The 14987-nt window shown below is 42.2% G+C and overlaps 1 protein-coding gene across 1 annotated transcript in view; it reads left to right on the top strand.

The window, feature by feature from the left end:
• The first annotated feature begins 7244 nt into the window (after positions 1-7244).
• The window catches only part of FAM168B (family with sequence similarity 168 member B), a 45786-nt gene continuing 38043 nt past the window's right edge, over positions 7245-14987 (top strand). Inside the window, exon 1 of the mRNA XM_021695864.2 lies at positions 7245-7430. The gene's annotated coding sequence lies outside the window, so the exon portion shown is untranslated. The remainder of the gene's footprint in view (positions 7431-14987) is intronic.

The raw sequence follows: 14987 nt of genomic DNA, 5'->3' as shown, positions 1-14987 counted from the left end.
TTTTTTAAAGAGAGAGAGAAAATGAGAATGTGGGGAGGGGCAGAGGGAGAGAGAATCTTAAGCAGGCTCCATGTCTGTCCTGGGGCAGAGCCTGACACAGATGCAGACAAGGAGCTCATGACCCTGAGATCATGACCTGAGCAGAAATCAAGAGTTGGATGTTTAACCAACTGAGCCACCCAGACGCCCCTGCAATAGACATTTTTAAATGAATTTTGCCTGTAATCTAACAAATGCAAATTAAAACAAACGAAATAGATTTTTAGTGATCGAATTTTATTTTTTTATTTTATTTTTTTAAAGATTTATTTATTTGACAGAGAGAGACACAGCGAGAGAGGGAACACAAGCAGGGAGAGTGGGAGAGGGAGAAGCAGGCTTCCCGCCGAGCAGGGAGCCCGATGTGGGGCTCAATCCCAGCACCCTGGGATCATGACCTGAGCCAAAGGCAGACGCTTAACGACTGAGCCACCCAGGCGCCCCTAGTGATCAAATTTTTTAAAAATTTTTAATGAAATGCTCGATACAAGAGTTGACGAGACAGTCAGTGGTATACAGTGTTTGTGCAACCATAGATTGGTGTAACCTTTCTGGAGTTAAATTTGATACCATCAACAAGTTTAAGTTCATACTCTTTAAATTAGTAATTCTTTGATGCAAAGATCCCATAATATACAGAAACTCCAGCCAAAAGTTGTTTACAAGGATGTATATCAGGTGTATAAGAAATAAAAATTAGGGTTGCCTGGGTGGCTCAGTCAGTTAAGCGTCAAGTCATGATCCCAAGGTCCTGGGATGGAGCCCTGTGTTGGGCTCCCTGCTCAGCAAGGGAGCCCAACACAGGGGCTCTCCCCCTGCCCCCTCCCCTGCCCCTGCTCATGCTCTCTCTCGCTCACTCTCTCAAATAAATAAATAAAATCTTTTTAAAAAAATAGAAATTAAAATGATCATGAGATAAAATTTCACATCCAGCTGATAGTCAAAATTTAGAAGTTCATACTAAGCATGACAAATATGTGAAGCTACCAGGGCTTGTATCTTACTGTGGATGGCTTACCTTATTACAAACACTTTGAGAGCAATTTGGCACTATCTGGTCAGTTTTAAGATACAGGTAACCTATGACCAAATAAGTTCTGCTTCTAGGTAAATACCTTAGAGTAGTATTTTCAAACTTTTTGATTATCAGCTACAGTAATAAAGTAACTTCATGACCCAGTATATAATATATGTAAAAACATATTTATAGAGTTTTACAAAACAATACTTAACCATATCTTGTGCTATGCACTCTATTTTCTTGTTTTCCAGTCCAGTTCACTTTTTAAAATGCACACAATAAATCATTAGATTGATTTCATGACCTGGGACTGATAGTCAGGTTGCTGTTTAAGAGAGGGCTGCTCTGAATATCTACTGCTGCATACCAATTCACCCCAAAATCTAATGGCTTCAGACAACAATTTATTATTACCATGTATCATAGTACTCGGGTTGATATTTCCCTTTATGTTAATCAGTAAGATTTAAGTGAAATTATCTTGCTGGAACTTCAGTTGCTTGTCAATGACATGAGTGACTTTTTTGCTGCGTAGGATAATAGCTTTTGGATATTAGAAGAATATTTCCTAAATTTTTTGTGCTATTCATAATGTGACAGCTATTGACATCATCCCTTTAAGTTTAATCTACATTATTAATATTTTCTCTATCATATTCTTAAGCCTGTAAAATTAGCAAACAATAAATCAAGCCCTGATTAGTATTACTGGACAAGTTGCTTGGTGTAGATATTCCGACCATGGTTGATTTCAGGCTACAACATGACCTCGCGGAGGGGAGGCAGGAAGGGAAGCCCTGCAGCCTAGTCTTATAGAACATTTCCACCAGGCAGGTCCAGTAGCGGCAAAGAGCCTCAGGGAACAGGCAACCATAAAATATAAGAATTAGGAAAGGATAAGTTTTTGAATATTTATTTCTTTTTTTTTTAAGATTTTATTTTTTATTTATTTGACAGAGAGGGACACAGCGAGAGAGGGAACACAAGCAGGGGGAATGGGAGAGGGAGAAGCAGGCCTCCCCACTGAGCAGGGAGCCTGATGTGGGGCTCGATCCCAGGACCCTGGGATCGTGATTCGAGCGGAAGGCAGATGCCTAACGACTGAGCCACTCAGGCGCCCCTATTTCTTTTGTTTATAATATCAAATTTCTATAACTGTTAATAACGGCTGTGCTTGCCCAATGTCTTACCAAATTCCTGAAAATATATCCTTTGGCTTTCAGGAACCAGTGCAGGTCATTATAAACAGACCCCAGGCACCCTACTGAGCTGGTTCAGCTATTCTCCTGATGATAGATGTGTGTACTTTTTTCAATTTTTGGCCATTATCAATAAAACTGCTATAAACATTTTTGTACAATTCCTTTGCATGGATTTGTGTTTTCATCTTTCTTTGGCAGATACCTACAATTTATAAGGTGATAGGATAGGTGTATGTTTAGTTTTTGAGAAACAACCAGACCTATTCCCAAAATGATTATACCATTTTACACTCCTGCAAAATATATTAGATTTTTATTTATTTATAATTTTTTTATAATATGTAATACATTCATATATTTCAAAAGAAAAACAAACCTTGAAAATTATTCTTACCCTTGTCCCACATTTGCCCACTCTGTCCCTGGCCTCATTACAGGTGATCACAGTTGTTAGTTTCTTGGATTTTAGAAATTAATTCTGTATTTTTTTTTAAGATTTTATTTATTTATTTTTAGAGAAAGAGAGAGCACAAGCGGGAGGGGCAGAGGGAAAGGAAGAGAGAGTCTCAAGCAGACTCCACACTTGGATCCTGATGGAGGGCTCGATCCCAGGACCTGAGATCATGACCTGAACCAAACCAAGAGTCAGACGCTTAACCACCTGTGCCACCCAGGTGCCCCAGAAATTATTTCTGTATTTGTACACAAGTAAATACTTATATATATTTTCATTTCCCCTTTTAACACAATGTTTTTTAACACATTTGTATTAGTTGACTAGGGCTGCCATAACAAATACCTCAGACAAAACAGCTTAGACAACAAAAATTTATGTTGTCCCAATTCTGGAGGCTGGAAATCCAAGATCGTGGTCCCAGCAGGGTTAGATTCTCCTGATGTCTTTCTCCATGGCTTGTAGATGGTCACTTTCTCACTGTGTCTTCACATGGCTGTCCAGTCATCTGTGTCGTCTGTGTCCTAATCTCCTTTTCTTATAAAGACATCAATCAGATTGGATTAGGGCCCACTGACCTCATTTTAACCTAAGTATCTCTTTAAAGGCCATAACTGCAAATACAGATTCTGAGGTACTGGGGGTTAGGGCTTCCACATATGAATTAAAGGTGGGGGAACACAATTCAGCCTATAAGAACAGGTCTATCCTTTGCTTTGTTCATTTAACAGTCTACCTTGATGATATTCCCCTTTCAATATATAGAAAGGTTGCTTATTTGTTTTTTGAGTTAGAGAGTAATTTATTGTATGGGTGAACTGACCGGTCAGTAAATCAGTCCCCTATTGATGGACACTAGGGTTGTTTCCAATATTTTGCTACTCACAACAATGCTGCAATGAGTAAGCTTACACCTATTTCATTTTATATACCAGAGAGCATCTCTATAGACAAATTCCCTGAAGTAGAATTGTTGGGTCAAATGTTTTGTGTATACTTGTCATAATACATCATCAAACTGTCCCTTCTCCAGTCCAGCAATGTGCCTACTTCCCCACGGCCACATCAATAGAGGGTACTATCTATTTTGTGGATGTTTGCCAATCAAATAGGGGGAAAATGCTATATCAAAAAGTTTTAACTTGCATTTTTCTCAATGAGTAAGATTGAATTTTTTTATATGATTAAGAGCCATTTACTTTCTTATCTGTGAACTCTCATTGTTTTTTATTGGCTTGTAGAACTTCTTACTAACTTCTGAAATTCCTTTATGCTAGAGAGATTAGCCCTTTGTCTATCTCGTGTGTTGAAACTATTTATTCCTTGTTAATCATCTGTCTTTTGACTATGTTCATGGTGCTTTTTGCCAAACCAATGTTTTTCATAGTCATGGCTTCTGGATTTTGAGCAGGAGTTAGAAAGGCCTTTTTTAGGGTACCTGGGTGGCTCAGTTGGTTAAGTGTCTGCCTTCCACTCAAGTCATGATCCTGGCGTCCTGGAATCTGGTCCAGCATTGGGCTCCTTCCTCAGCAGGGAGCCTGCTTCTCCCTCTGCCCCTCCCCCCGCTCGTGCTCACTCTCAAATAAATAAATAAATCTTAAAAAAAAAAGGAAAAACCCTCTTTACTCCAAGATTAAAAAGGATTTTCCCCATGTTTTCTTCTTGACCTTTTATGATTCCACTGTTATACATTCATATCTTTTTGATTTGGATTTCATTCTGGTATGGTGTAAGGTATGGACCCAATTTTATATTTTTTCAGATGGCTATATTTTTGTCCCAATACCATTTATTGACTAATCAATCTTTATCCTTGGTGATTTCCCAGAATTATTTGGGTGTATTTCTGGATCTTCTGTTATACATCATTGGTCTATCTATTCATGAGTCAGTGACACAGTGCTTTACTTATTGAGGCTTTATTATTTTTTAAAAGATTTTATTTATTTATTAGAGAGAGAGATAGCGAGAGAGAGCAAGAGCAGGAGTCAAGGGTAGAGGGAGAGGGAGAAGCCGACTCCTCGCTGAGCGGGGAGGACTTAGGGCTCTATCCCAGAACCCTGTGATCAGGACCTGAGCTGAATGAAGGCAGGTGCTTAACCAACTGAGCCACCCAGGCACCCCACTGAAGCTTTTAAGTATGTTTTCTTATCTAGTAGTCAGCCACCACCCTATTACTCTTTGTTTTCAAAGTTTTCCTGGCAGATTCTTTCTTTTGATTCTTTTTGATTTTTTCCCCATAAGTAAATTAGAATCACTTCATCTAGTTAAAAATAATTATTGGTGTTTCATAGGCATTTTATTTAAATTTATAAATTAATTTAGGGAGCACTGACACCTTTTGATGTTAAATCTACTCATCGAAGAATATGATGTTTTTCTCCATGTGTTTAAGTGTTCTTTTGTTTTTAAAGTTTTATTCACATAGATCTTGTGCAATTCTTATAAAAGTTTATTGATAGGTGTTATATCATATTTATATAATCCTTGTATAATATTGAACTTTTGTATAATTTCATTTTATCTTCTAACTGGTAGTTAACTAGGTGCATGATAGCTATATATATTTTTTCATTTTGATTATTGCTTGTTGCTGAATTCTCTTATTGTTTGTGTAGTTTTTCAGAGGATCCCACCTGTTTTTTGACCTGATGCATACATGAGAAATAAAATCCTGTTGTGTGAGGATACTGAGATTTTGGGTTTGTTGTTACTGGAGCATTTCCTAGCTATCCTGACAAATACAAGTGATAAAAAAAAAAAAAGACACTCAACACACAAGTATTAGGGTAAAATTCTGTGGGGGCAGTGAAATTGAAGCAGTCAAGGAGAAAAGGGAACAATTAAATTTTTTGTTATAGAACTTACGTATTTTTAAAATGGAAAAAGGTGGGAATTGAATTGCCATAGTGTTTATATTCTAGTGGATATTTGAAAGAGTAACATCGTTTTATTTAAAACTGTCAACATTCAGGGCTCCTGACTGGCTCAGTTAGTGGAGCATGCTACTCTTGATCTGGGGGTTGTAAATTCAGCCCCACATTGGGTGCAGAGATTACTAAAAAATAAAATCTTCAGAAGCACCTGGGTGGCTCAGTCCCTTAAGCAGCCAACTCTTGATTTGGGCTTAAGTCATGATCTGGGGTTTCTGGGATCCAGCCCAGTTCAGCAGGGAGTCTACTTGAAGAGGTCTCTTCCTCTCCCTGTGCCCCTCCCCGCCCAATAAATAAATCTTAGAAATAAAGTCAACATTTACAGCTTGCCAGAAATCATGTCCTTTGCAACTACTTTAACCTACACTGAATTCTTACAGATGTGCCGGGTAAAGAGTCTTTAGAAACTGTACGTACTAAGTGTCCCTCCGTATCAGGTTATTCTCTGCTTGGTCAAGAAGGTAAACTGCCTGGGCTTTTTCTGCTGAGTACAGGCCCACAGGGTTGTCCTGCTTTCCCCAGGCCCTTCCAAAGAACCCATCCCAGCCTGCAACACAGGATTCCTCCACCTTTCTTCAAAGCAGACTCACTGACTCTCAGCTCAGGCAGGGAACTTGTGGGTCCTATTAATGTCACACAAACTGCTATAGCTGTTTTGGGAAAACTAAATCCGAGAACTTTCCCTTAAAGAGCATGGAATCTGACGCCAGATGTTGGGGTTTGAATCCAGAGTGGGTTTCCTAATAGCGTGTTCTTGAAGGCTTATCAGCTTCTTTTTGTCTTAATTCCCTCAATTGCAAAATGATTACGGGTATTAAATAACCTAATGAAGCAGAGTTTTGGAAACAGTGATTGGCAGAGTGAGCGGTGTCCGCGCTGGCAGCCTCTACTTGCTGCTCTGGCGTCGCTGAGGCGTGCTGTGTTGCGACCGCCCCTGCAATGTTCCAGGCCAGCCCCCGTGCCACTCGGTGGGATAGCACTTGGACTGCCCGCCACTACAGTAGCCCTGGCTGGGGGTGCTGAGCCTTGTCCTCAGTTGTCACCATCGAGCAGCACAGTCAGGACCGGGTCACACACCACCACCGCACCCTTGCGTCTTCATTTACATAGGCTCCTGCAGTACGGTGGCTGTTTTAACAATACGAAATCGAAGACATATTTCTCATAAGAAATTAGTAAAACTCTATAATTATGTTCCAATGTGTTCCTTCCACATTGCGTTAGTAGAAGGGCAAAAATAGCGTGAGGAAAAACAGTCCATATGAATGCCTATTCCGAAAGGTGGACACAGACGTCTGCGTGGGCGCCGTTGGCCGCTCGGGTTACTCGCCCTCCAAGCCCCACACGGGGGGCTCTAGCGTACACAGACCAGCCCTGGGTCGCACGCCGCGCTGCCCCCGGCGGGCTCTCCATCCGGGCGCTTCTTAGACGCCGGCGGGAGCGCGCACGCCACCACCCTAGTCTGGACGGAGTCCTCCAGTCACGTGCCCAGCGCGCCCTCGCTGCGGCGCGCTCCAGGCGGAAGTGAGGTCGGCGGCTCGGTGGCTGCGCAGCGTCGGTGGGTAGCGCGGGCTGCGGAGAGGCGGGCCGGGCGGAGCGGAGCGACTGGAAGCGCGGGCCGGGGAGGCGGCGGCGGCGGCGACGGGGTCCTTGAGGCTCAGCCCCCGCATCGGAGCAGCCCTCCGCGGCGCTCGCCCCTCGCCGAGCCCCACCGCCGAGCCCGCCCCGGGCCGGCGTGCGCTGGTCACCGAGGCCCAGCCCGCCGCCGCCGCCGCGGCGCGGTGAGTGCGGGCGGGCGCCCCCGGGCGGGGGTGGATGGGGGGGAACGCGACGTCCTCTCGGGCCGGGGGCTGCCCGCGGGCCGAGGCGGCGGGCTCGGGCGGCGGCGCTACCCGGCCGGAAGTGCGGCGCTTTGTGCGGCCGGCCTGGGGCGGCGCCAAGGTCGGGCCCGCGGCTCGGGGTCGCTTGGCGCCGGGGCGGGGGGACGGCTTGTCGGCCGCCGCGGACCGAACCCCGGCTGTGCTTTGTCCGGTGGGGCAGGCCGGGCAGCTGGGGGCCCAAGGGAGTCGGAGCTGGGCGCGGACCCGCGCTTGGGCAGGTGCGGTGTGGGCGGCCGGGGGGGGGTTGCTGCTGCCCAGGTGGCCGGTGAGAGGTGGAGTCAGTGCACAAGAATGTTCTCTGGGCCTTACTAAGGTCCGACTTAGATCAGGTCAGGAATACGTATGAAAAAATGGGGAAGCGGCAGGGTGTTTTCTGTAACTTAGATTTAGAATTCTTGTGGTTGTAATCATTTCGAATGTGTAAACTATTCACTTTGTCTACCCACAAAGTGAAAATTAGTCCATTTGCCTGGCAGAAGCTTAGTGTTCGCCCTCCAGCTTGAAAGGCTTTTAATGATTTCTTCAGAAAGGACGTTTCGTGGCCCAGTCTGTTAACTTTGGGAAAAAGAGGTGTACCTTTGCAACCTGTCCACAAACAGGGTATTTTTCTTTCATAATATATGTAAGTGTGCGTCTAATGGATTGTATGAGTTAATGTTTTATTCAAGTCATACATAAAAATATTTTGGAGTGTTTTTGGCATGCAGGAAAAAATTTTAAATGAAAAATGTAGTCTTGTTCCCACCCCTTAAATTCTCAAGTCATCTTTGTGTAATTTGAGATTTTCTCAAATACTACATGAAAAAGTTTAGATTAAAAGTTTTTGCTGTGGACAATAATAGGGACACATTTTGCAACTTTGGTTAAGTAAAGTAGTGGACTGTTTTTGCTTTGACAGCCAATTGGATAACTTAAGGCTCTTCTTCCTAATGCTGAAGCTAGTGTGTGCACATTGTGAAGATTTTTTTGTTTTTCTTATAAAGCTGGCTTGTTTTGGTCGGGGTGTTTGCATGTTATGTTTAGTTGTGTTTGTGAGTAGATGGAACCTGAGGCTTGGTAGAGGTCTCCGAAGGCCTTGAGTTGGAGACAGCTGGCTTTCTGTGCGTTCTGCTGGGTGTTCTTGTGTGGCAGTCTCTAGAAATGCTGAGCAGGTAGCAGCATCCCGTCTTCCTGGTTCCTGCCCTTGGAAATAGTGGAAAGATTGGGTTGTGTGTATGAGGCAAGTGCCTGCATCTCAGGAGGAAGCACCATTTGCTGCTGTTGCTGTTACTGCCCCATGCCCTTTTATCAGGCCCTGATATATTTGTTAGGATATTTAATTATTCTGCTCTACTTCGGCTTTTCGACTCATTTTCATTCTAAGATTAGAATTGTAATGCCAAAATCATTTGAATTTTTGAACATCAGGAAAATTAGTATAATGCCACAGAGGTAGAGGATTAGAATTGGAAAAAAAAAAAGTGCATTTTAAAATATTTTAACTTCTTATAGGTTCTGTAGTTTAAAAAAAATTTTTTTTTAAGTAGGCTCCACGGCCAGTCTGGAGCCCAACATGGGGCTTGAACCCACGACCCTGAGATCAAGACTTGAGCTGAAATCAAGAATCGAGGCTTAACACACTGAGCCACCCAGGCACCCCTGTAGGTACAGGTTCTGTAGTTTAAAGGGAAATTTTTGTCTGCCAAACTTCTCACTTAAACAGCTTCTTTTCCAAGATCATTGAAACACTTTTAAAACAGTGGTACATCAGTGTAGTAGGGTAATAGTTACATTTCTCATGTCTGTGTTCCACTCTATATCTTTGTCTTCGAAGTCTCTCCAGTCCTGTGAGAAATACATGAATTTCTCCCAATAGATTGCAAACCGCAGTAGTGAAGGTAGAGTTTGAAGGAGTTGAGAAGAACTTTGTCTTCTTATATGCTCTTCTTGATAGTATCAGACGTTGCTAAAAATTTCCAGTGTTGGTTGTGCTGAAGAGTATTATATCTTGTATATTGATGTCTCTGAGAGAAATAAAATTTAAGCCTCTTTTTTTAAAGATTTTTTATTTATTTATTTGAGAGAGAGAGGATGAGAGAGAGAGCACATGAGAGGGGGGAGGGTCAGAGGGAGAAGCAGACTCCCCGCCGAGCAGGGAGCCCGATGCGGGACTCGATCCAGGGACTCCGGGATCATGACCTGAGCCGAAGGCAGTCGCTTAACCAACTGAGCCACCCAGGCGCCCTAAGCCTCTTGAAATTAGTTTTGTTGATGTGAAATACTAATATAAAAGGCCTTCAGAGTTTTATAATTACCGTTGTACGTGGGAACTTTCTTTAGATCATCGTATCTTTTGACACTAGGGAAAATAATACAGTGTTGGGTCTTAAATGTATTTTATCTCTGATTATCTCTGGATTTTCAAATGCAGAAATTTTTGCTGTCATCTTTTTTAAAGGTAAATCTGAGATTTGTCTTTTCTGGTGCAGGTGTCAAACTGCCCATAGGTATTCTGACAGTTGAGTCATTCCAAATGGGGAGGAAAAAAGTGATACCCTCTGGGTCCAGTGTTGGAATTGGGGTCCCTGGTCCACAGTAAATCAGACTGGGAAATTGATGGTTTCTGGGTGGCCAGTGGCACTAGGATCCGAGGCAGAATGATGATGTGTTTTTTTCTTATTTTTTTGTTACGCAAACTTAAAAAGTATGAAAATACAGTATACAGCCATAACCCAATATCTCAGCGTAACAATTACTAGCATTTTACTGTAATTTTCTTTTTTTGTAAGAATACTTAGAGACCATGTCATTTTTTAAATCTTGTATGCTTTAGCATGTACTTTTTTTTTTTTAAGATTTTATTTATTTATTTGACAGAGAGAGAGATGGCGAGAGAGGGAACACAGGCAGGGGGAGTGGGAGAGGGAGAAGCAGGCTTCCCGCAGAGCAGGGACCCCGAGGCGGGGCTCAATCCCAGGACCCTGGGATCATGACCTGAGCCGAAGGCAGACGTTTAACCGACTGAGCCACCCAGGCACCCCTTTAGCATGTACTTCTGAAAAATGGTGTCTTTACATAACCAAAATGCTATCACCACACCTAGGAAAATTAATGCCATTTGATATTTAGCCCATATTCACTTGTGTCCCCAAATCCTTAAAATATCTTTCTACAGTTTTTTCAGTCTAAACCGAAATCCAAACAAAACTACCTAATTTTTTTTTTTTTTTAAGATTTTATTTATTTATTTGACAGAGAGAGACACAGCGAGAGAGGGAACACAAGCAGGGGGAGTGGGAGAGGGAGAAGCAGGCCTCCCACTGAGCAGGGAGCCCGATACGGGGCTCGATCCCAGGACCCCGGGATCATGATCCGAGCCGAAGGCAGACGCTCAACATCTGAGCCACCCAGTCACCCCTACCTAATGGTTTTTATGTCTAAATCTATTTTATTTTATTTTTTTAATTTTAATTTTATTTTATTTTATTTATTTGACAGAGAGAAACACAGCAAGAGAGGGAACACAAGCAGGGGGAGTGGGAGAGGGAGAAGCAGGCTTCCCACCAAGCAGGGAGCCCGATGTGGGACTTGATCCCAGGACCCTGGGAACATGACCTGAGCTGAAGGCAGACGCTTAACGACTGAGCCACCCAGATGCCCCGTCTAAATCTATTTTAATCTAGAACTGCCCTCCCCGCCTCCCCAGCCCCCTATCCCCACCAGTTTTCAGACCATTGACTTACTAAAGAAACTGGGTTATTCGTCTAAGATGCCCCATCTTTTGGGTTTGTCTGATTGCTTCATGGTGTTGTTCATTCTATTCCTCCAACTTCTTTTTCTGTAAACTAGAAGTTGGATGTATAGGATTCATTAGATTCAGATTGTAATGTTTTTGTAGTAGTACACCTTAGGTGATGCAGAGGAATTCTATCATATGAGCATGCACATAATGTTAAATAGTTTGATTTCTGGTAATGTTAATTAAGATTGGCCAGTGGGTTCAGCTTTCATAGTCACTAATCAATAAACAGATGTGTTTCAACTATTCTGAGTTATATTTTAAATAAATATCTCAACTTCATTTTTTTTTATTTTTTTTATTTTATTTATTTATTTTTTTTAAAGATTTTATTTATTTATTTGAGAGAGAGAATGAGATAGAGAGCATGAGAAGGGGGGAGGGTCAGAGAGAGAGGCAGACTCCTTGCTGAGCAGGGAGCCCGATGCGGGACTCGATCCCGGGACTCCAGGATCATGACCTGAGCCGAAGGCAGTCGCTTAACCAACTGAGCCACCCAGGCGCCCCATTTTTTTTTTTTAAGGAAGCTCTACACCCAGTATGGGGCTTGAACTCAACTACCCTGAGATAAAGAGTTACATGCTCTGACTGAGCCAGTCAGGCGCCCCTCAACTTCATATTTATTGCTGTGAAAAGTTATATTTTCTATCACATAATTCTTGAAAAACATTCAGAAGATATATGTTAACTACCTGTGTGCCTAGCACTGGTGAGATACAGGAAGACAGAGCTGAACAAAGTATTTTCCCTGTCCTTGAGGGTCAGAATCTTGGGGGGAATCTCATTATTTGAACAAGTAACCAAAGAAGCTTTTTTTTTTTTTTTTTTTTTTTGACATTAGTTCACAGACTTCGCCTTTCTATCAGTCAGGCCCTTTTATTGGATAGGAGAGGGAACTGCAACATTTTCTTTCATCAGTCTTGTTATATTTCTTCCTAATATTTTTTAAATTCATTAAGATTTTTCAGTCTCTTTAGGAAACATTATCCTCTGGGGAGGTAAAAATGCTTTTAGGAAATATAACTTCTGGGTAGTTTGGAACTTACAGTATTGAGAATTTAAATACAATTCTATACACTTTTTAGTGACAAGCATATAGTAGAATTGTATTATTGGTTTACACTGAGATCCTTAGGTGAGCCTTGTGGTGTTCAGTGCTTCATTTGAGTTGTTTACAGTTTTTGGCTGTTACGAATAATAAACATTCGTGTACAGATTTTTGTGTGGATGTATATTTTCATTTCTCTTAGGTATTTACCAAGGAGTAGAATTACCAGGTTATCTGGTAACTCTTGTGTTAATCTGCTATGCTATTCATGAGCTTCAGTGCCTACCAGATGACATCTGCTCAGCCCCACATTTAAGGGTCTCCACATGATGGTTCTAAGAAACTAACCTGTGTTTCCATAATTATCTTTGTTGTTTCCCTGCAAGCCCAATTGCCCAATATTCCAAAAGTGCATTTTACATTCTCTCACTTCAGTGGCTTTTTACTTGTTCAGAGCTTATTGGAAATACTACCTCTGTAATCAAGTTTTTCCTGACCATTCCTCCCCTTATCTATTGAATTTTTGCTCTCTCCACTTAACCCTCAGAACACTTTATTCCTTAATGGTACTTAATGTGTCTATTAATATTCTTGCCCTGTATCACCATTAGTCATGTCTTTGTCTTATAGTCCTGAGTTCTCCAATACAATAGCCATCACCTACGTGTGACTGTTTAAGTTAAACTAAAATGCAGTTGCTTAGTTGTGCTAGCCACACTTCACGTGTTCACTAGCCAGCCATTAGTGGCTACTTTACATGGACAGTTACCATACATTTTCATCTTCACAGAAGGTTCTGTTGGACAGCACTTTCCTAGATTGTAAACTCAGAAGCTTGTGACTTGCTCTTTTTGTTTTCTCTGTGGCCTTTGCATAGTGTTTTCCTTATCTTGAATTCAGTTGAGAAAATAAAATTAGGTTCTGGCACGGAATAGAGAAACAGAGTTTTGGGAATTATATACTTTCTCAACAGATCAAAATTAAAGCACAGAGAGAGATGGAATTTATGAGCGCTACCACAATTCTTCTGTTGGAGATCCACCAAGAATGGGTTAAAAGTGCAGGATAATAGGGGTTGGCAATTGCTAGTTTTTATTCTTTTTTTTTTTTTTTAAGTAGGCTCCATGCTGGGCGTGGAGCCTAATGCAGTGCTTGAACTCCTGACCCTGAGATCAAGAGTCAGACGCTTAACCAGCTGAGCCACCCAGGTGCCCCCAGCTTGTTTACTTTCTTTCTTTCTTTTTTTTTTTTTTAAGATTTTATTTATTTGAGAAAGAGCACGAGCAGGGAGGAGAGGGAGAAGCAGGCTCCCCGCTGAGCAGGGAGCCCGACGTGGGGCTCTATCCCAGGACCCCACTGGGATCATGACCGGAGCCCAAGGTAGATGCTTAATGGACTGAGCCACCCAGGCGCCCCCCCAGTTTGTTTATTCTTAAACTGTGTGGTAAGATACATAATCGATTCTCCTGCTTACTTTTTGTGTCTTCCTATCCTTGTTTTCTCTCATCTGTCTCATAGACTTGTGCTGTCCATGTGGTAGTTCCTAAGCACATAGGACTATTTAAATTTAAGTTGAGGCTCATTTGGAGGAGTGTGACTCTTGATTTAAGGGTCATGAGTTCAAGCCCCTTGTTGGGTGTAGAGATTACTTTAATTAATTAATTAAAAAATTTAAGTTGAGGTCAGATAAAATTTAAAAATCAGATCTTGCACTAGCCACAGTTTTGAGTGCTCAGTACTTTTTTTTTTTAAGATTTTGTTTATTTATTTGACAGAGAGAGACACAGCGAGAGAGGGAACACAAGCAGGGGGAGTGGGAGAGGGAGAAGCAGGCTTCCTGTGGAGCAAGGAGCCCGATGTGGGGCTTGATCCCAGGACCCTGGGATCGTGACCTGAGCCGAAGGCAGATGCTTAATGACTGAGCCACCCAGGCGCCTGGGTGCTCAGTACTTTTAGCTAATGGCTGCCATATTGGAAGGCACAGATAGAGAGCATCTTCATTGTTGCAGAGAGTACTGCAGTGATCTAGACTAATCTCTTAGCTGTAATTGTGGATGGCATAGTAGGTTTGGCTTAGAAGTTTTAAAAAAAAAAAAGTCAGACAATTATTTAGGTAAGAACGTCCCAATCACTGATGTTCCCAGTTTATTCCTGATTTAGACTAGAACTTGTTACAAAGGCTAGGGATGTGACCGGGTATGTTTTTGTATGTACTGAACTGCTTGATTGTGAATATTTTAAATGAGTCAGGTAAGCTGAGACTTGGAAGTGGTTAATTTTTGCAATATGTTTTTGTAATGGAATTTGATACCTACAGTGTTTGAAGGTGCATGTGTTTTTAGAAAGTCAGCCGGTCAGGCGCCTGGTGGCTCAGTTAGTTGGGCGTCTGCCTTTGGCTTCAGGTCATGATCCCAGGGTCCTGGGATTGAGTCCTGCTTCGGGCTCCCTGCTCTGCCAGGAGCCTGCTTCTCTGTCTGCCTGTCTCTCATGAATAAATAAAAATTTTTTTTTTTTTTAAGAAAGTCAGCAGGTACTTGGACCTGTCTTGTGCCAGACACTATTATTGGCACTGGAGATACTGCACTAAATAGGACCAAGTCCTTGTTCCCTGTCTGCCCCAGGCTACTTTCTA

The sequence above is a fragment of the Neomonachus schauinslandi genome, chromosome 3 (genome assembly GCF_002201575.2).
Source record: "Neomonachus schauinslandi chromosome 3, ASM220157v2, whole genome shotgun sequence".
Taxonomy (NCBI): domain Eukaryota; kingdom Metazoa; phylum Chordata; class Mammalia; order Carnivora; family Phocidae; genus Neomonachus; species Neomonachus schauinslandi.
Note: the sequence above shows the minus strand (reverse complement) of the source record. Positions and strands in the feature narration are given on the sequence as shown.